Source organism: Phasianus colchicus, chromosome 2, assembly GCF_987193195.1.
Source record: "Phasianus colchicus chromosome 2, bPhaCol1.hap1.1, whole genome shotgun sequence".
In the NCBI taxonomy this organism is placed as follows: domain Eukaryota; kingdom Metazoa; phylum Chordata; class Aves; order Galliformes; family Phasianidae; genus Phasianus; species Phasianus colchicus.
Genome location: NC_143437.1, coordinates 91520931 through 91541606, shown reverse-complemented (window position 1 = coordinate 91541606; position 20676 = coordinate 91520931). Strand labels below are relative to the sequence as shown.

The 20676-nt window shown below is 40.4% G+C and overlaps 1 long non-coding RNA gene across 1 annotated transcript in view; it reads right to left on the bottom strand.

The window, feature by feature from the left end:
• Nucleotides 1-13003: 13003 nt before the first annotated feature.
• Nucleotides 13004-20676, bottom strand: part of LOC149919187 (uncharacterized) — a 48891-nt gene continuing 41218 nt past the window's right edge. The window contains exon 4 of the long non-coding RNA XR_016464839.1: nt 13004-13166. This is a non-coding gene — a long non-coding RNA (uncharacterized LOC149919187). The remainder of the gene's footprint in view (nt 13167-20676) is intronic.

Here is a 20676-nt window from a genome sequence, read left to right as displayed (position 1 = left end):
AAAGCTGGGCTGATAGGGAGCAGACAGACACCAGCTCTTTATCTAAATCACATTACTGCTGTACCAGCATGCAAGGGACTACCATTTGCTCCCATCAGAGTAAGTGGACCAATTAAACTGGCAGATTTTCCTGTTTGGAAAAAGCTGTTACCAGAATTGTTTCTCTAAGGCTGTGCGCTAAATGAGATAAGTCCATGGAGGCAGTGGGACTGCTGCCTTGTTGAGATATCGATATGTTGCTGCTGTGAGACCATGGGACCCTTTTCAGCTCATTTGTCCCTCTGCCAGTTCCCTTACACGTAAGACCACTTCACTTTGCTTGTTGGAGCATGCACTAGCTCTCTTGTGAAGGAGACAGCGTTATCAGATAGCATAAGCTGTATCATTATATTTAATGCCATACTTAAAAACCTGATTCTCAAGTTAAGTGACTGTGTGGAAATCTCAGCCCACTTAAATAATAACTATTAACTTTATCAGCCCTCACTGTTGTGAAGGAAGGCTCAAAAAAGCCCAAAACTCACCAGAAAAAAAGTAAGCCAAAATAACTCCATCTATCCCAGCTTGTGTTTTCTGAAAGAATATAAAAAAAAAAATCCAAATTTCCATTATGAAGTTGCATGCTTTAATTTTGTTTGTGTTTTCTTTCATTTTTGAAGAAACCTCTTGAAACTCAGAGGTGACTGTGCCTGAAAAGTGGTGGCACTCTTCCCTTTTAATTGCAAACTGGTAAGATTGTCACGTGTTTTCTCATACTAATAATGCTACTTTTTATGACGGGGTGAAGTGTTGCACTTAGTAAAAACATATATCCATCAGCATTTTTAATATCTTATTTTTCATTTTAAGACTTCAAAAAATCAGTTTTATTTCTGCATATCTATAGATTTTGTTTTTAAAATATCCAATAAATTATCTCTTTTTATTCTGTAAAGGCCTTTTGCTATTTAGTACTATTTTAAAATGATCAGAGGGCTGGAGCACCTCCCCTTGGAGGACAGGATGAGAGAGCTGGGGCTCGTCAGCCTAGGGAAGAGAAGGCTCTGGGAAACCTTATAGAGTCCTTCCAGTACCTGAAGGGGGCCTACAGAAAGATGGGGGGGACTTTTTGTAAGGGCATGTAGCAACAGAATAAGAGGAAATGGTTTTAAACTGGAAGAGGGTAGATTTAGAGTAGAAATTAGGAAGAAATTCTTTACTGTGAGGGTGGTGAGACACTGGAACAGGTTGCCCAGTGAGGCTGTGGATGGGCCCACCCTGCAGGCGTTCAAGGCCAGGCTGGATGGAGCTTTGAGCAACCTGGTTTAGAGGGAGGTATCCCTGCCTATAGCAGGTGTTTGGAACTAGGTGATCTGAAGGGTTCCTTCCAACCCAAACCATTCTATGATTCTATGATTCTTTTTGTTGGACTACATTTTTCTCCAGTCCTTACCTAACGTAACTCTGCAAATCTTCACATTCAGTTTCCTTTTTCTCTTCCAGCTCGTTCACCCAGCACTTTTCACATGTTTGCATCTCCCAGCCACAGCTGTCATCAAAGTTCATTGGGCCCATTACAAGACTTTAATTTACCACGGCCAAACTGGCTTCTTTGCAACTTACATTATAGCCCGAGGAGCTCTCATTTGCAGGTGCCTGGGACATGTGGAGAGGGAGGCAGCAACCTTGTACTTGTGTTAAACCTTTGATTAGTAACTTGGCCAGTTATCTGTGTGTAAAGAGCCTGGGATGTATATTGACATCAGTCTTTCACAGCTGGTACCTTAAGAAAAATGTACCTTGGGGCATCTTTCAAAACTGCCTACATTTTGAAGAATACTAAAGGTAAGTTAAATTACTATACTTGTTCTACATGGACATCATACCAAGGAGTTTTTTTTTTTCTTACAACCACAGACAGCACATCAGCTCCAGCACTTGGTGACAACAGAATGTCATCAGGGAGTGAAAGCTGGATCACTGGGCTGAAAAAACAACAACAACAAAAAAAAGACTAATGAAAAATGGCATAGGTTTGTCTGGGGAGACCTATCACACTCTCCTACAAAATCCTGCAAAATTCATACATAAATAACACAAGGTCAACACCACTGACTTTCTGAGGCAGAAAGTCACACTAGTGATGCTAACCAGTTTTAAGGAGTTCCTGTTCTTTTTCCTCCTCTTCTTTTGCTTTTACATAAAGCCATCTAGCATAGGGAGGCCACAATTACCTTTAGTGGGTGTCTTATGGGATGTTAGTACTTGTAACATGTACTCAGACAATTTAACAGAGATCAACTTAAATAATGAATCAACATTTTTGCAGAAAAGTGAAATATTTGTGATGAAAGCCTGCTGGTTTTTTAGTGGAAGTTCTAGCAGACCTCCTATTACTTCCTGATCAGTTGCATGTATGCTTGTCTCTGCAGCAGGCTAATATATCTAGAGACCTCAGTCAAAGCAAAATATGGAACTTCTTCCTGGACACCTCACTCCTGAAAAGGGCAGACTGTCTCCAGATACATTTTTCAAAGCAAATATCAGAACTGGCTTGGAAAAACTTTAAAGAAAAAGAACTCTTCCACAGAATTTCTTTCTCTGAAGAAGAGCAGGCAGCTCTCATGGCACCACTTTGGTCCCACCTCTTGCCACAATTCCACATTTATTGTTTCCATGAGTTTCTTTTGCTTCCTTACTTTTCCAATTCAGAAATGTCACCTCGGAAGAACATAAGCATTCTCTGCTGTTTTCTTGACTTCTGGCTTCCCACCATCCAGAAATCACAAAGAGGGAGGAAGTGTGCTCTTCAGCATGCATTCAAAAGTCTGTTTCTTTGGGTTGATGGGTCAATTTTAGTGTACAGATGTCTTCTGTATGTTTGACATGCTCAGAACATCTAGTTCAATAAGGACAATCACTGACTGTTCTGTATCTGTTCAGTGACTACTCAGATACTACTCAGATACTACTAGATGTATCTGAGTACTCAGTACTACTCAGATGTATTAAGCCCATTAGGTATATGTTGTACTGAAGCCTGCAGGTATTTCTGTCAAGAAATCCATATGTCTCACCAGGTCTTGAAATGAGCTTTCCCAAAAGTCAGTGTCTAAAAACAGACTAATTTTTTGTGCCTCCCTAAGAGTATGTATGAAGAAGTATGAGGTATGAAGCCTCTTAGAGCCTTAAATAAAGCTGAGTTGAATTCCAAATGCATCATCACCTTCACCTGCTAATTTACCTCCATCTCAGATCTGGTTATAGAAATTAACTCTTGGAGCATTAAGCTCTTCCTTCTCTCTCCTCTGTACTTCCTGTTTGCCCTGCCATATAATGCGCATATTGCCACACCAGGAAAGTGTGTGAAGTGGTTCCTTTCTTTTCCAAGAACAGTCCTCCTTGACATGAAATAATATTTCTTGCCTTTATTATTAGAAATGACACAGTTCACAATATCACCAATCACATTTTTGCCAGCAGGTGGCCAACTGTTTCTAATTTGCAACGTATCCAAGAATGTTTCAACTACTAGATCTATTTCAAATTTTCATACTCAAAACCCCATCACTTTTAGAGATTTTAAGGGCAATGAAAATATCTGGCAGCTCAGGGCTGAATAATGACTTTGCCACATCCTAGTTCATTTGTGCTGTGCTTTCCCCAAGGGTGGGAGGAACTAGAATGATAGAGTTGTCTGTTTTCACTCTATTTGACTCCCAATAGCCCCAACAAACCTCATCAGCTGAGCTCATTCCACTTGTCACCATTTCACAGAGACAAGGCTAAAGCTCTGCAATGCCGTGGGATCTCTCTCTCTCCTGGTCCATGTGCTCAGTAGAGGTAGACACTGGTGGATGAAGAGTGTCATGGGTATACACAGGGTAGGTACCTCACACCAGCCAGTGGGCGTGTTCCCAGTCTTGCATCACAGCACTTTCCCTGGCACAACACACTTTCTCACCTGAGGTCTCACCTGAGGTCAGAAGAAAAGTCACCTGAAAGAGCTGCCTCTGTGGGGAGAGATGTTTCAGAATTCATCATGAAGCTTAATACCAGTACACGCTGGGAGGTGAGCAGGAGTTCTCCAGAAGTCACATTGTCCCAGAAGCGTTCAGCAAACATGCACAGTTGGAGAGAAAAAAAGCAGTTTTATTCAGATACTCTCCTGAACAGCTTTGTGAGATGCTGTGTCATTCTTACATCCAAGGGATGGAACACCTCTCCATGAGGACAGACTGAGAGAGCTGAGGCTGTTCAGCCTCAAGAAGAAAAGGCTCCGGGGAGATCTGAGAGTGGACTTTCAATATCTAAAAGGGGGCTGTAAGAAAGAAGGAGACAGACTCTTTAGCAAGATGTGTTGTGATAGAACATGGGGAAATGGTTTCAGACTAAAAGAGGTGAGGTTTAGATTGGATATAAGGAAGAAGTTTTTTACAATGAGGATAGTGACACACTGACACAGGTCACCCAGGGAGGTGATGGGGAGTCTCCCTGGGGACACTCAAGAACAGGCTGGATGGGGCTCTGAGCACCTGATCCAGCTGCAGGTGTCCCTGTTCACTGCAGGGGGGTTGGTTTGGATGGTCTTTGAGAATTCCTTCCAACTCAAATGATTCTATGATTCTGTGTGAAAACAAACCCGGCTAACCATAATGAGGCCTCTGTACAAATAAAATAAGAAGAGCAGACAAATGCCTTGGGTTCTGGAGAGGTGATTAAATTGCATGCACTGTAAGCTCATATTGTTATAATCACTTTTGATATGTGCCGTGAAGCACTCATCTGCCTTTCATCCCTACCTCTGTCTGTTATTTGTAGTTGAAGAGCAAGTGACATTTACTGTGGGCTAAAAGACAGCTTTGTTCCAGACCAGATGTCTCATTCACTGTCCACATGTCAGCCCTCCAAGTGCTGTAGTAGACTCAAGAAACAGCACGTTCTGTTTTCAAATAACAAGGTAATGTCAAGGCATTACTTAGACAAAACAACAAAACACTTTCTGTGCTTCAATCATAGCTTTTTTTTTCCCCAGACACTGGGTTAGACTTTTCTCTCACACTGCTATAACTGAGAACAACTCCCCTGACTTCAGAAGAAAGTTTCCTGTCTGTGATAGTAAGAATGAAATTTTAAACCAGTGCATAGATATGCTGTGTATCTGAGGGGCTTGGCTGGTTTAACACTTTGACTCCGCAGCAACTTGGCTTCAGGCTTGCCTGTCTCTGTTATAGGGAAAGCAAATCCAGGCTTCCAGTGAATAATTTATCGATTTCAGCATCTAAGGGGCAAAGTTTACTCCAGGGTTTCACGTAAACATTATATTAGCTAGATGTAAGCAGAAGAAAGTGTTCTTCCATGGTTAATCCTGCTGCTAAGTCTCATACAGGATTGTTCTCCTCCATAACCTTCAAGGTAAACACTGTTCCAAGTGTCTGTTCTTAATTCTCCTAATGAGCAATTCTTAGAAGACATTTTCTCAGACATAAAATGTTTATGATGATTTTGAGGGAGAGAAAAAAAGTGTATTACATTTTCTGAAAATTTTGCTTGTTTTGAGGACAAAATGGGACCTGGAGGGAGGAAGACTGTCTTACTACAGTGGTCCCTTAATCTGTTCCTCATCACTCTGAAAAGCAACAGGGCACTGTGCCTGTATGTTTACACAGCTCAGTAATGCCTAATGACAACTGCACCAGCTACTGATCTACTGCAACACATGAATTAAGTGAAAAAGAAGAAATTTCAAGTTTATCTACTTAACCTGTGGGACCAGACCTTTGAGGGTGAGTCAACCTAGGAGATGCAAGTGCTAGAAGCAGAGTAAGTAATCACAGAAATTTGCCATAGATTGATGGCATAATAATATATCTAACAAAATTTGGTGGAGATTTCTCCTGCAAATGTTCTTATGCTCCTTTATTACCCTTGGCTCAGAGTTCTGGCAAGACACACAAGTTTTCCTTAACATAACTTACAAAGATATAAGTTGTTCAGCCAATACATGCCTGTGTCTTGCCTTAGTTACACGTGTAATTTTTAGATACCCGAACTTAAAAAATATGGAAAGTTCAACACCAGTGAACTGATGGTCACAAACATGGTCCTACGTTTGAAACTCTATTTTCAAATTCCTGACTGAGATGACAAATCTTAAGCAAGCTTGGACATACAGTAAGCCTTACAGAGAATTATTTATCTTTAGTCTATGCTTCAATTAATTTCAGCTCCTCATTGGCACAAGCAATTAGAGCGTAGCTCATGACCTACATATATAACTGTCCATCAGATCACCTCAAATTACCAAGTGATAAGGACTCGAAGATCTGTTGAGCTTGAAAAGCAGTAAGGATCTGCTTTGTATCTTCTCCCGTTCACCTATCACAAAGGAACTGTAACATCTTCTCCTTTGCTGTTTTGGATTCATGATGGTTTTTTTTTTTTTTTTTTACCAGTGACAGCTTGCTGTTATTGCAAAAATGGGTCCTAAATGTAAACTACAAGTGAGTCACTTGAGTTTCTTCAGAAGTGGACATTGTAAAAACCTTTGCTTAAGGATCTGAGGTGCAGTGTAAAACTGTGCCATTTTGGAGCTGTATTTCTGGCCCTGTGTTAGATGGAAATAAAGATTTCTCATAAAAAAGTTGCAACTTCAAAATATCTGTGACAGAAGCAAAAGGTAAAAGAAATTCTCAAACAACGCCACCCACCTTAAAACTATAAAAGCCACCTCCCAAAAATAAAAAACCCTATGGAAGATAAAAAATAATATATTATTATCCTCTCTAAAAGGTCCTCCTCCAGGTACAGAAGAGTAAACTTCTAGTATTGGATAATAAATCCCAGTCACAAACAGCTTTTATGAGTTTTTCTTTGGTTTGTAATGTTTCCACAGTGCACACATGATAGAAGCAGATAAAACATCTTTAAGAAAGCGCAAAAAATTGCCTTTGTTCTTTAAGCCTGTAGGAAACAAATGGACTCCTTGTTCTGCTTCTGTGTGTGCTTTTTTTTTTTTTTAACTCAGTTTTTTTTCTGACTAGCAGCTACTGAAGAGCACATTGCATTTGAAATGTTAAGCCAAGAGAAATTTGTGATTCGATGCCCAGCACACAAATTCTTGAATCCAAGATGAGTCTACAGGCCAAGCTTAAGGAGAGTTTACTTTTAATTTTATACAAATTATTTTACTTCATACAAAAAAAATTAGCAAAAATGTTGAAGTTTGAGTACAAGCATGTAATTTACAAGTATCCCAAAATACATGTGTGGAGCTGGAGTCTGTTGCCAGAGTGGGGCAGATCCTTCTGCCTCCTATTACCTATTTGTCAAAGTGTAGGGTGGGCATACTCGTGTTTCCTTTATGCTAGATAACAGGGAAAGGCAGTAATACAGCCACCAAAAGAATTAAAGATGAAAGTATGTCATATTCAGTGCCCATGGATGGCTTGTAGTCTGTTTGCTAGTCTGTATCACATTTTTACAGGTATTTATTTTCTGCTAGTGAGATAACTAACTTCAGTGTAGATTACTTGTAATCTAGACTGTCACCTTCATGTGCTATCTAGTAGCCATAGGATATAAAGTTATGTGCAAAATTAAGTCTGATGAATGATGAATGCTGAATTCACACATCTATTACAAGTAACTTGCTATGCATCCATCAGTCTATCTAACTGAGTGTCTATTGTTGTATGTTGGCATTTCTGTTTTAAAATTGCTTCTTTAAATGTATAAGGATTTATTTGTTTGTTTGTTTGTTTGTTTGTTTGTTTGTTTGTTTAAGACAGGAACAATTTCAGAAGATCATTGCTGTCTAGAGAAAAGCAGCATAAGCTTTGAGTTACCTCCAGCTAATGTAAAGGACACTTTCTATTCACCACTGTGGATAAGAAGTTTGGAAAGCAAATGGTATCCCGGGCTCCATCAGAAGAGAGGTTGGCCAGCAGGGGCAGGAAGGTGACTGAACCCCTCTACTCTGCTCTTGTGAGGCCCCCAATACAAAAAAGACAGAGCTGTTGGAGAGGGTCCAGAGGAGGGCCACAAAGATGATCAGGGGACTGGAGCACCTCCCCTATGAGGACAGGCTGAGGGAGCTGGGCTTGTTCAGCCTGGAGAAAAGAAGGCTGCAGGGTGACCTCATTGCAGCATTTTCAATACCTAAAGGGAGCCTACAAACAGGAGGGAAATCAACTCTTTGAACGGGTAGATAACTGCAGGACAAGGGGAAATGGTTTTAAGTTGAGGGAGGGGAGATTTAGGTTGGATGTCAGGGGGAAATTCTTTACAGAGAGAGTGGTGAGGTGCTGGAACAGGCTGCCCAGGGAGGTTGTGGATGCCCTGTCCCTGGAGGAATTAGTCAGATTGGATGGGGCCCTGGGCAGCCTGGTCTAGCATTAAATGTGGAGGTTGGTGGCCCTGCACGTGGCAGGGGATTGGAGATCCATGATCCTTGAGGTCCCTTCCAACCCTGGCCTTTCTGTGATTCTGTGATTAATAAATTACATAGTTCAACAAATATATACATACAATTTGAGGGATTCTAGTCATTCCCCATATTATCAATAGTCTGCACAATCTGATAATCAGGCTATTTCTTATTTCCAGGATTCCGTTTACAGTGATATTTGCTCAAAAATGGATGTAAGGTTGTTTATAAAGGATAATAGCCTTATATTTTGGAGAAGGAACATTTTCCTGTAAATTTCTTCCTGCTTTTAGGTACTTCATTTTCCTTTTCTTAGGAAACTTTATACATTTTCTAATTGAAAATTGCAAAGATGCAGAATGGATATGAAAGAATTCAACATCATGCAGAAATGTTAAGAGTGTTTCTTAGAAAAAATGACTTTCTATTAAAAATCCAGGATTCCCATCTCTCTTAGAAAAGCTCATTCGTTCTTATTTTAATGAATAGCACTAAAACCAAAAGAATAATACTAAAACAACCTAAATCCTCTGTGCAAGATGAACAGGACATACTTTACTTACATTAGTTCAAATTCCAGCTGCAGAACTGCAGGTCACATTTATCCTTTATATCTTAACACATATCTACAGTCAGATGGAGGCCAAGATGATCTGTACAAATCAGAAAACTTGCTAGTGGATTTATTTTATTTGTACAAGTACGTGATTTGACTTGTGTAATTAACTACTGGGTTAGAGCTGTGGTATATCCTTAATGATCTCCCAAAGTTGTGCACAAATAAATAAATGGTACAGTTGCCACTAGAAATTGGTTCTGTTTCTGAACTTGACTGTACTCGTCAGAGGTTGGTAATCAAACCAAGAAGCTTTCCATATGAAAGCTGAAATCCTAGCTGTTCTACAGGGAGTGCCAAAAGTGACGTTAAGATGGTCAGGATTTTATTTGGGAAATTGGATTTGCTTTCTTAAAAGAGAACATGTTGAATTTCCCTCCTGAAAATTCTTTTGCAGTACAGAAGTCATGTCACACTTAATATCACACTCACTGTGACATAGCTTGGGGCTACATCAGCAAGTAAATATTTTTGAGAGGAAGGCAAAATTTGAAAACAACCCTTTGTTTGTGATGACTGTGCAACTAGAACAAGAATTAACAGAACACGGGAAAATGAACTCAGGCACCTGACTGCTCAGATACGGTCTGGGCCATGGAAAACCAGCCTACTTTTCATGCTAAATCAGTCAGAAAGAAGATATTGACCAGTTCCTCTCCGAGTAATCTTTGGAAGAAGAAACCATAGCACCAAATAGAAATGACAGTCCTCTTTTTTTTTTTTTTCCTGTTCTGCTGAAGGTTACAGATTCTTCTTAATTTGCCTAAAGTTTGTTGATTGCTGAAAATCTCTTATCTTCTCGGGTAAGATCAGTAAAGGACACACACTTGTTTCCAGAGTGTCTATGCAACCATGAAAAAAAGCCTGTATGTTTGAAACTGACCAGAGTTCTTTCAACTGCTGTAGAACGCATTTGGTGCCATCTAAAGCCTGTAGTATACATCATGGGAGAAAAGGTGATTTCAGAGCTAAATACAAAAACCGTAGAATGGTTTTCTGTGACGAGTCTCTACAGAAATTAATTCAGAGCCCAATACATTTTCCGAATAGATAGAGTGGTCTCATTTCGAATTCAATGAAAAATTGTCCTGTTTTGGCAACATATGAATATAAAATATTTGCTGTTTTTTTTTTCTCTTCCCTACTCCTTCACTCTTACACAAAGTCACTATATTTTGACATATCCAAATATTGTAGAATCAGAGAATCAAGATTTCCTTCTTGAGGAATGTCCAATCTTCCTTGTCCCCTTTGCCCTTTAGGACTGCCTCCCAAGGGACTCTTCCAACAAATGTTCTAAACAGTCTAAAGTTTGCCCTTCAGAAATCCAAGGTAGCAGTATTGGTGAACCCCTCTCTTGACTTTTCAAAGAATCAAAAATTCTCCTTACCTCTACATCTCCCACCAGTCCTTCTCTGTGAACAACAAATCTAGTGGGGAACCTCCCTTAGTAATATGGTAACCTCCTAGATTGTTTCCTCTTTGCTGTATTGTATTTCCAGGAAATGTCTGGTAAGTTGATGTGCCCCATGAGAAAAAGGGCTGATGATTGTATGACCTCTGCCGGCTGCTTGTAGAATGCTTCATCTGCCTCTTCATCCTGGTTGGGTGGTCTATAGCAGACTCCAACCTTGTTGGCCTTCCCCCTGATCTTTACCCGTAAGAACCTGACCTTGTCATTCTCAACAGTGAGCTCTACAGAATCAAAACACTCCCTAACATAGAGAATCACCCCAATTCCTGTCTTTCCTTGCCTGACTCTTGCTTACAGCCCTCCATTGCAGGACTCCAGCCAAGAGAATGGTCTCACTGTGTTTTGGTGAAGGTGACTATGTCATAGTGTTCCTGTTGCACAACAGTTTCTAGCTCCTGCTGTTTGTTGTCCATGCTCTGGTATAGACACGCATCAGTTGGGCTATTGGTCTCACCCCCAGCCTTGGCATGCTATCCCTTGGCTCATCTCTAGCAAGCCTGGTATTATCCCCTAACTCCTTCAAACCTAGTTTAAAGCTCTTTTTGAACCCTGCCAATTACTGGACTATAATCCTTTTCCTCCTTTAAGATAGGTGAACTCTTATCTGTCACCAGCAAGCCTGGCGCTGTACAAACTGCTCCATGACTTAAAAAAATTAGCTCCATTGATGGCACCAGTCTCTTAGCCATGTGTTGATCAGGTGGGTTTTCCTGTTCTTTTCTGTATTTTTACCCGCTAGTCAAAGGCTGAGAAGCTCTCTGCTCCTTCAACAGATAGCTCCAAATAATTTCACTAAGAGAGAAAGCGAGCACTGAAGTAGGCTGATGAAAGTTCCCACTTAGTTTTTTATCATTTCAACTTGGAAATGGACACAGGGTGTTTACACCCACAAAGTATCAGCAACAAGGCTGAGGATCTTTTACGTAAGTAGACGACAGGTGAGACTATGTCAGTATCACATCTGGAGCAGCTTCCACTTTGAATTTCACTACTGAATTCCCTCATTCACCTATGCCTGAGTCTACTGCTCTCTTCTGTACTCTATGGATTCTGGACCAGAAATCATGAAACCAGCGATGAAAATGAACTCAGGTTTCTTCACAGATAACCAAAGAATCGCTTCAGGATCATTTAACATTTAACTGAATGTATTTTACAGAAGCTTAATTAACTTCTGTGAGGACTGCTTTCATCAGCTATGTTACTAATAATCGCCTAGAGTACTGAGATGCAAAGAGGTTATTTTGATTTCTCTTTTATGAAGAAGACACTTCAGGGTTGTTTCACTATGCTTTGCTTTTGTGTCCTCTGGATTTTTTCAAAAGTTGCAACTATAGCCAATTTGAAAACGCATAAGTGTAAAGACTTCTAATTGCTATTCTGACCACAAAATAATTTCATCCTTCCTGAGTTACAATCACTACCTTGTTACTGGTTATTACTCAATGGCATGAAACAATATTAACATTTCAAAACCTGGGCTCAGTATAATATTGGTTAGGTGGCAATTACACTATGCTTTAATGTTACTGTCAGAATAACTCTGGAGAGATGAAGAAAAAAGATTAGAGTATAAGAGAAACAGCTTAATCTTTAGAGAGCAAGCTGGAAAAACAGGTGCTGCAAGGCTTTGAAAGTGTTTCAAGCGCTGGAGAATGTTAATGAGGCCAGTATTTCTAAAACTGTGGTACGGCATGGGACTGTTTTGTTTGAATGCAGCATAAATATCTGAAAGTGCTTATACGCTTGGAAAGGAAATAGATGTACTGCACCCATTTATTAATACAATCCCACCAATGTTTGAATAGGGTTTACTAGTTATCTAACCAGGCAACTACTTCAGCCAACTAAGGTAGCTCTTGACTTTTAGAGAAATAAAGTCTTGCAGTTGTGGAAGAAGACAAATACTCATCTACCACCAATGCTAGGTAAGTTGAGATCATCATTTTCTGAAGGTCCTTATTCTTCCTTGCTGACTTTAAGGAGTGCTTGCTTTTCCAGAGTACCTATTTATCCCCAGTGACTATAAAAGGAGCATAGCCAGCCAGCTGAAGAAGAGATGGTTGCACGGTGTGAAGTTTCATCTTTTCATACGAATTCTGACTTCTGTGCCCCATATCAGAGCTAAGTGATTAACCAGCAAGAGCTATCTGACAATGATATGATGATATTCTTTACCTATTGCCCAATCCATTTCCTGAGCAGTGTTACAATACCATAGAAATTCTTACCAGTATTTTCCCAAATCGTTCTTTCTGCTGTAATTTTCAGTGCTGATTCCCAGATATTATTTCTGCTGCAATATCTAGCCCTAGGGAAAATTTTCCTGTAACTGTCTCATCTGTACCACATACAAGCTTGCAGCCATTATAGAGCAACAGTCCTACTCTTGCCAGAATTGTTCAAGGAGAGTGAGGGTTTGTGAAAAATTTCAGGGAGGTCATCAACAGTTTACAGGCAAATATTTGATTGTGTTTAAATGCTTAAGCTTAAAAAACAACCAGCTTTGTATTTTTTCTTTTGCATTTCCAGATCCGAAGTATTTTCTCAATACACTCTTTCCAGAGGACTCTCATTTGATCATTTGGACAAGTTTCATTCTGTGTGTTCAACTTCAAGCAGGCAACAGCTGTTCTTTTGTTTAAATTTCATCAAACTTGGCTTTTTATCTGTAAGAGAAGGACAGATTGACTGTATCATAAAATATTATTGCGGTCACAAATTTCATTATTTCAATCTGTGCATATATCACTGAATTTATAGTTAAATGTCTTTGACAAACAATTAATTACCATATAGCCAACCACAAAGATCAAGCCATCAATGTAAAACAATCTGTACCACTACAGTTAAACTGTGCAGCAGCTGGAAATAAAGGCAATTTAGGTCGCTTAACAAATGGGCAAATGTAATTAGTGCAATTGCAGTGGAGTAAGTCTTCAAAAAAACGAAGGCAACGAACAACAACAAAGCAGTTGTAACTCTTTCCATAAAGAACTCACATTAAAGACAGTCTACTCAGAAGTTTATCTTTTCTTTATGTAGAGACCTTCAGTAGCCTTTTGATTATTGCAGGTAGGCACTGCCAGCTATAGGCTCAGATTTGTGAAGTGCTGAGCATCCCCAGATTTCAGTGAAACGTGTATGGGGCTCATAAAGTAGTGCAGCTTAAATTTTCCCTTAACTGCAACACACATAGGCACTCGCTCTGCTGTGGAGAAGTGCCAGAACATATTTTATCCTCCAGTAACCAGGAAGAACAGAAGAATATCTGCTGGGTTGTGCATTCACAGTCGGGGAGAGAAACCACAGCAGGACAGATTGCAAACATTTCAGTGCAAAGACAGGACGTAGCAATGGCAGCATGAAATGCGGCATGTGGAGATGTAGCTGAAAGCTAGCCAGGCTGATTTATTAAGTAGTGGCATGACAAATCAGCACCATTCAAATCTACATGTAAAAGGACAAGGGGCAAAAGAAAGTCTAAAACCACAGTTTACCCTTTTGCTTAAGAGATCAAACACAAGAATCAGTTCTCTAATTTGTACACAGTGCAAAGTCAGGCTGTGGGCTTTTTGGTTTTTTTTGTTTTTTTTTTTTTGACCTTGTTCTGCTGATGTCGGTGGTTACTGAACGGATTGATTCATGAAGAGGCTTTAGCTAAGTTTGGACTCCTTGAAAGCAGCTCATTAGCTGTGCTCATCCCTCACTGTGAATTCCCAAGGCACAAAGAAAACCATTCTGCTAAATTTCAAAGGCGTTAAAGATAATCCAGCCAGCCTAAGAGGTATTTTCTTTCCAAAGGATAAAACAGTGCCACATAGCTTTTGTTGCTGTGTAATTTATGGCAAAGCTACAGACTGATTCTGGCTGCAAGGTAAGTCCAGTTGAGGTACCTTTTTATAGCCATTATTTACTTCACCCAGGAAGTGCTGTACTTGCAGTGCTCAAAGCATGGTAACTGTTCCTTAGGCTGTTGGCTTTCCACAGCTTCTGGAAAAGAAGGCATTACCCAGTTCCATAGTAAAACAGCACGTAGCCTAAACGTTTGTTACAAGAGAAACCTCTAAAATCTGAAGCTACAAAAGCTCTTGGGCTGCTATGTTGCTATGTTGTTAGAGTATCAAGGCTAAGGAATCCTACCAATGCTCTTACTTCTCAGGCTGTATGAGGAAAAGGGATCATATGTTCAGCTTATTCAGTATCAGAGAGTTAGATGGGCCCTGAGGCTGGCTGGTAGGGCACACCCTGCATCCTTCATTTATACTGTTTTTAGGAGCAGTCCCTGGCAGATGCTGTCCTTCAGACTGTGCCTGGGCATTCCCTGGAGGAGTGCTAGTTGTTGCATGCCAAAGCCATGCCATGAATTATGAAACAGCAAGTTTGGGCAGCCTTGTGCCACTGCTGGGACCTATGCCCTGGCCCTGTTTCATTTACCATTAAAACCTTAGTCTCTGTTTCTCACTGCAAATTCTGTAACTGTGAATGTTCTTCCCCCCTCTAAATGGGATGAACTCTTTAGCAGATGGAAGACTGAGGTCGCAGGGTACCATGCCAGTTCTGTGACTAAACAAAACTAATAACAGATCTCAAATAAGCGCCAGGGAAGAGAGGGCATGATCTACAAACACAGAAGGAGGCCTCTGTGTCCTCGGCTGTAACACAGCCATGGAAGGGCCAAGCTTAGCTGTCTGCCTCCAAGTCTGCTCTTCAGAAAAGGCCAGCCATAACTTTCTGGAAGCAATTGCAAAGCTCCTTCCCCATCAGAGGTTTAATTTCTGCAGGCAGTTAGGCAGAGGCGTAACAGTGAAGAATTCAGTGCTATGGGACTCGCTGGGGCTGGTAGCTGCCAGGGCAATGCAAACACAAGGCAACTGTTGTACCACTGAATTGTCACTTCTCCAAATCAGATCTTTCAGTGGAAAAAAACCCTTTCTTTGAAATCAGAATAGCACCTCTCAGACAAGTCCTTAGCTACTGACACTTGAATACTCTTTTGTGAATAAGAAATCTCTTTATTGTCCAAATAAAACCACGGCTCAGTTGTTCCTTTTTGAACACCCAAGAACATGAGCTGGAGCAAGTTAGAACAGCTCACTGACTGAGGTTTAATCACTTTAGACTGCAATTACTTAAATGAGGGGATCACACCACTCTCCTCCTCACAGCAGCACGTCACAGTGATTAGTTCAGAGCTCAGAAAGGCCAGGACTGCTGCTACTGGTACCTCAGGGTTCTCAGCACTTTGCAGTGCTGCCATCTGAGGATCAAATTCCATGTAGAACTCCAAGACTAGTTTGTTGCAGGCCCGAATGGATTCAGCCATACCCTGCTTGGAAGATTTTGCTGACAAAAAGGATAATTCTGATGTCTTCAGGTCTAATGTTTTTTAATCCTGCAGGCTGCCTCATTCTGCTAAACAGAGAACAGAGTCTGAGGGCAGCAACCATGCAGATGTTAGAAGCAGGGCTCAGATGCTCCATCCCCAGCAGCAGAGCATTGAGGACCCACAGAGAGACGTTGTTTGCCACACAAACAACATCTTGGAGCACATCAACCTTCAGCAGGAAACTTCACTGCTCTGTCATTCAAAGGCTGCCAGCAATTGCCTGCTCTGCTTTCAGCCATATATACTCATCATCACCCAGCTGCCCAAGTCTGCTCCTCAAACTTGACCTTCAGGGCTGTGGAGTGGCCACATGTGCTATTCAAATCCAAAGTTCACCTTCCCAGCTGAAAATCTCCCATTGCAACAGCTTCAACCTCTGATTTTCTTAGTATCCACCTGTAAGCTACTTCTGTGTCAACCCTGTCCTGCAGCTGAGACATTTCGTAATCATAGAATCATAAAATCATTAAGGTTAGAAAAGACTCTAAGATCATCTAGTCCAACCACTGACCCATCGCTACCATGCCACTAAGTGCCACATCTCCTCTTTGCTTGAAAACCTCCAGAAATGGTGACTCCTCCACCTCTCTGGGCAGCCTGCTCCAGTGCTTCACCACAAAGGCAATTCTGTCCATTTGGCTTGTGAAGTATTACCTCTGTAGCCTTTCTGGCACAACACAAGCATTTGGAGCATGCTCTAGTAACAAAACAGCAATCAATCTTCAGAAAATCCCAACGCTAATATTCCTGTATGCCTGATTTAAGTTGCTGCAAACATATATAGTCAGTTAAAAGAAGTGGCCTGCTTTTCAGGGTTGCTCAGATGATCCCAGGAAGTGATTTTGCAAGATATGATTTACAAGGCCATGCTGTAAAACTTGTTAGCTGATGGCTCTGAAGTTTAGAGGGATAATCTAACCTTACAAGAATAGGAGTTTTGCAGAAGGACTGACTCAGAGGAGAAATATTTTATATGAATATACACTGAAATTATATAGAGAGATGTAATTGGACTATGAGCCAGGATTTGGAGTTCTGTAGACTGTCTCTACTGACCAGACAGATTGATAAAGATGTCAGACATTTGTATATGGTCCCATTTGTTCTTAACAACAACAACAAAAATGCAGGCAGCCTTCACAACACTGGAACTAGAAGGGGAACTAACAGACATGCAGTTCTGTTTCCAGCAGCCCTTTACAGTAAAACATGACCTCCTTCCTCGAGGTTTTCATCTATCTTGGAGCCCCATGTGTGAGGATAGCAAAGCTTCTCAGCACCAGCCCCTTTTCCTGCCCTCCTGCCCCACCCCATTTTTTTCTTAGCATCATGCAGCATATGCCTATTTCTTGCCTTTTCTCTTTTTTTCTGGATCTCCTGCTTTTGTCTCACACAAGTATGCTCCAGCATGTGCCCCTTTTCTTTCTTTCTTTTTTTTTTTTTTTTTTTTGAGACTGATTGCTTCCACTCTCCTCTGCCCTCAGAGTCAGAGCAGAATTAATTATTTGCTCTCTGAAATGAGTGGTGCCTGTTCAGTTTCCAATTGTGCCCACAGAAATCATTAAAAAGGTTCTCATAGGCTTCACTGTGACCTTGACCCAGACTGTTCATTTTTGTGAGATGCTCTCCTCCCATAAAATTGGGAAGAATAGAGAAACCATTCATAACTTACTCTTTGGGCCAACTCTCTAAATTGGAGAGGAAGGTAACAAAAATTATGGCTTGAGTTGGACATTTATTTCTTCTTAATAACAAGGTGCAGAGACTGATGTTGGTTTTGTGATAAGGAAAGCTCAACAAAATAACAAACTGATGAGTAAATGTTCACGACTGTACTTGCATGTTCTTCAAAATTTTGTTTATTCCAGTGAGTAGATGGAATATAATTTATTCTTCCCATGAGACAGAAAATGAGCAAAAGTCAGACAGCAAGCTCTGTTCTTGTAATTCATTAATCTAGTAATCTATATTCCACATTTTTGCAAATCAAATTTATCCTGCATAGTAAATACATCCTGGCAAGACTTCACTTGAGCGTATGTGATTTTACTAATCTCCTTTCAGAAATCCTTGACCACTCTGCTTTTTTGCAGACATCAAAGCAGAGATCATGGCAGTTGTCTTTTTTCTTTTACTAGGCTGGAACTGAAACCTCTCAAGAGTATAAACTCTGAAATAGAGATACCGATTTTACAGATTCTGAGGTCTTGTAGCCAGTGGAAATCTGGCAGCTCATGCAGGATCTGTATTTCAGATCTCTCTCAAAGCCTCCTTTTTGGTTGTAAGATTAGCCAGTGCTCCATACACATCCTGTATTAATTTGGTCTTTTCGAATTATTTTTACTTCCTTCAAGTCCCATCTACAATCATGCCACATAAAAGTGGCATGATTCTTTTCCAGTTGAAAACACCACTTGTCTGGATAGGCATAGAAAGCACTGCACGTTTTCATATGTAGACACCTAGGGAATATCTTCATGTAGATTGGTAGCTGATTATAATTAACCAGCTATTTCTAATATGTTGCACCTATGTTTAGTTTAGTAGCAAACATAGAGAATAATGAACTTATTTTGTAAGCCAAGATGACTTCTCAATCAATTAAGGCGTTTCAGAGAGCTCACTCATATAGTCAGAGGAAGATGTTCACAATGTCAAAAGCTGAAGTCACCATGGGCTGTGACACTTGTCTACAAACAATAACTGATTCAAACTTCCGGGAGAAGAACTGCTTGAGAACATCCCTGCTAAGAAGGACATAGGGGTTCTGGATGATGAAAAACTGAATGATGAGCCAGCAGTGTGCACTTGCAGCCCAGGAGGCCAATGGTATCCTGGGTTCCATTAGAAGAGGGGTGGTCAGCAGGGAAAGAGAGGTGATTGTCCCCTTCTATTTTGCCCTCATGAGAAACTAGCTGGAGTGTTGTGCCCAAGTTTGGGGTCCCCAGTACAGGAAAGATGAGAAGATTTTGAAGAGGCTCAAAAGGATGGCTGCAAAGATACTCAGAGGGCTGGATAACCTCTCCTATGAAGATACGCTGAAGGATCCGGGTTTGTTTGGCCTGGAGAAGAGAAGACTGTGGGGAGAAAACTTTTGGCTTTTCAGTGTTTAAAGGGAGTTTATAAATATAAGGGAAATCAAGTTTTTATACAGGTAGATAGTGATAGGGCAAGAGGGAATGGTTTTAAACTAAAGGAAGAGAGATTTAGATTGGATGCTGGGGAAAGCTTTTTACTGAGAGAGTGGTAAGGTGCTGGAACAGGCTGCCCAGAGAGATTATGGATGGCCCATTCCCGGAGGTGTTTAAGGCCAGGTTGGGCCCTGGACAAATCTGATCTAGTGCTTAATCTAGTGGTTGGAGGCCCTGACTGTGGCAGGGGGGTTAGAACTTGATGATCCCTGAGGTCCCTTCCAAACCAAGATGTCATACTTGATGATATGATCCTATGATTCTTTACATCTTACTAAGTCATCTCTACACTTCAACTGTTAGGTAGATAGAGCCATAGCATATGCAAAAGTCTCAAAGTTGTGTGAGCTTCCAGGACTTTCATTTTGTACATATCAAACAGATCTTTCATAGAGCTTTTCAAAGCAGCTTTTCATTGGTGGGGAGAAAAAAAAAAAAGAGAGAGAAAAAAAAATAAAGAATTATCAGCAGAAAGGTAAACCTTACAAAACTATTAAAACAAGTCAGCTCAACTAGGTTCCATACTAGGAAAATCTAGGAAAATGCAATTTCTGGATGTATCCTCAGAACCGGCAAAGACAAAAAAATTATATTTCAGCAAGTGTTTAAATTCCATGCATTTATCATCTCTAGAGCCCTTTGTACCTAAACTGAATTTGAATTCTTGTGTGAGTATGAGCAGTTCTGTGCTTAGTACATCTGAAATATTGTGGAAATTATTTATAGTGGTATGATAAAGTTATATCAATACAGTAAGTAAAAAGAAAATCTGCAAAATTCAATATCTGACTGTACTAGAAAATCTATCAGTCTTCTTATTTGTGAAATTTCTTGGTGACTTTTCTTTATCATTGGATATATGCATAAGTGTGAATGGCATTTCTTTATTTCAGATCCTGATCTGCTTTCAGCTTATTCCTAATCGTACGCATAGAAGTTAAAAGGCTCACAAGGACTGGCCTTTTCCAGACTTACAGCAGATGGGTGAAGGCAGCACATGCATGTAAATAGATAGAGTAACTCATACTGTAGCATACCTGAGCTATTCTGCTTTAAATAACAGATCAGCATTCAGATATGGTAGGGGACATTTTGTCCATTAAAAGAACACGTTGACATTACTGTACCCCACACTGGGGCACCACAGCAGCAGGGTCTTCCTGTAGGTCAAACTGGATAACAAACTGGGATAGATTACATTTAAAAGATTAAGCAAGAACTGGAACAAAGAAAGGAAGAATTAAAGAGCCTAAAAAAGACACCATGGTAACTTGGGCAAGGCAGGTACCTGAGGTATTTTTGGCTTTTTTCATATGGATGTGGAGATCAAAATAAGTCTCAGTTGATAGATTATTCCAAATAATGTTGTGAAGCAGTCAGAACACTTCAAAAACTTGCAGAGAAGCTGGACTTCTTAAGGGTCCTCCTGTCTTTCCCACTCTCTTGTCTGTTATTCCTTTCCTTTCACTGCCATTCTTCTCTTTCCACATCATATTCAGCTTGAAGTACAGATTTAGACCCCAGTTAACTTCTGCTCATCAAATACAGAAAATGAGCAAATGTGTGCACTTTATTAGTCCCATTTTGTATGAAGACACC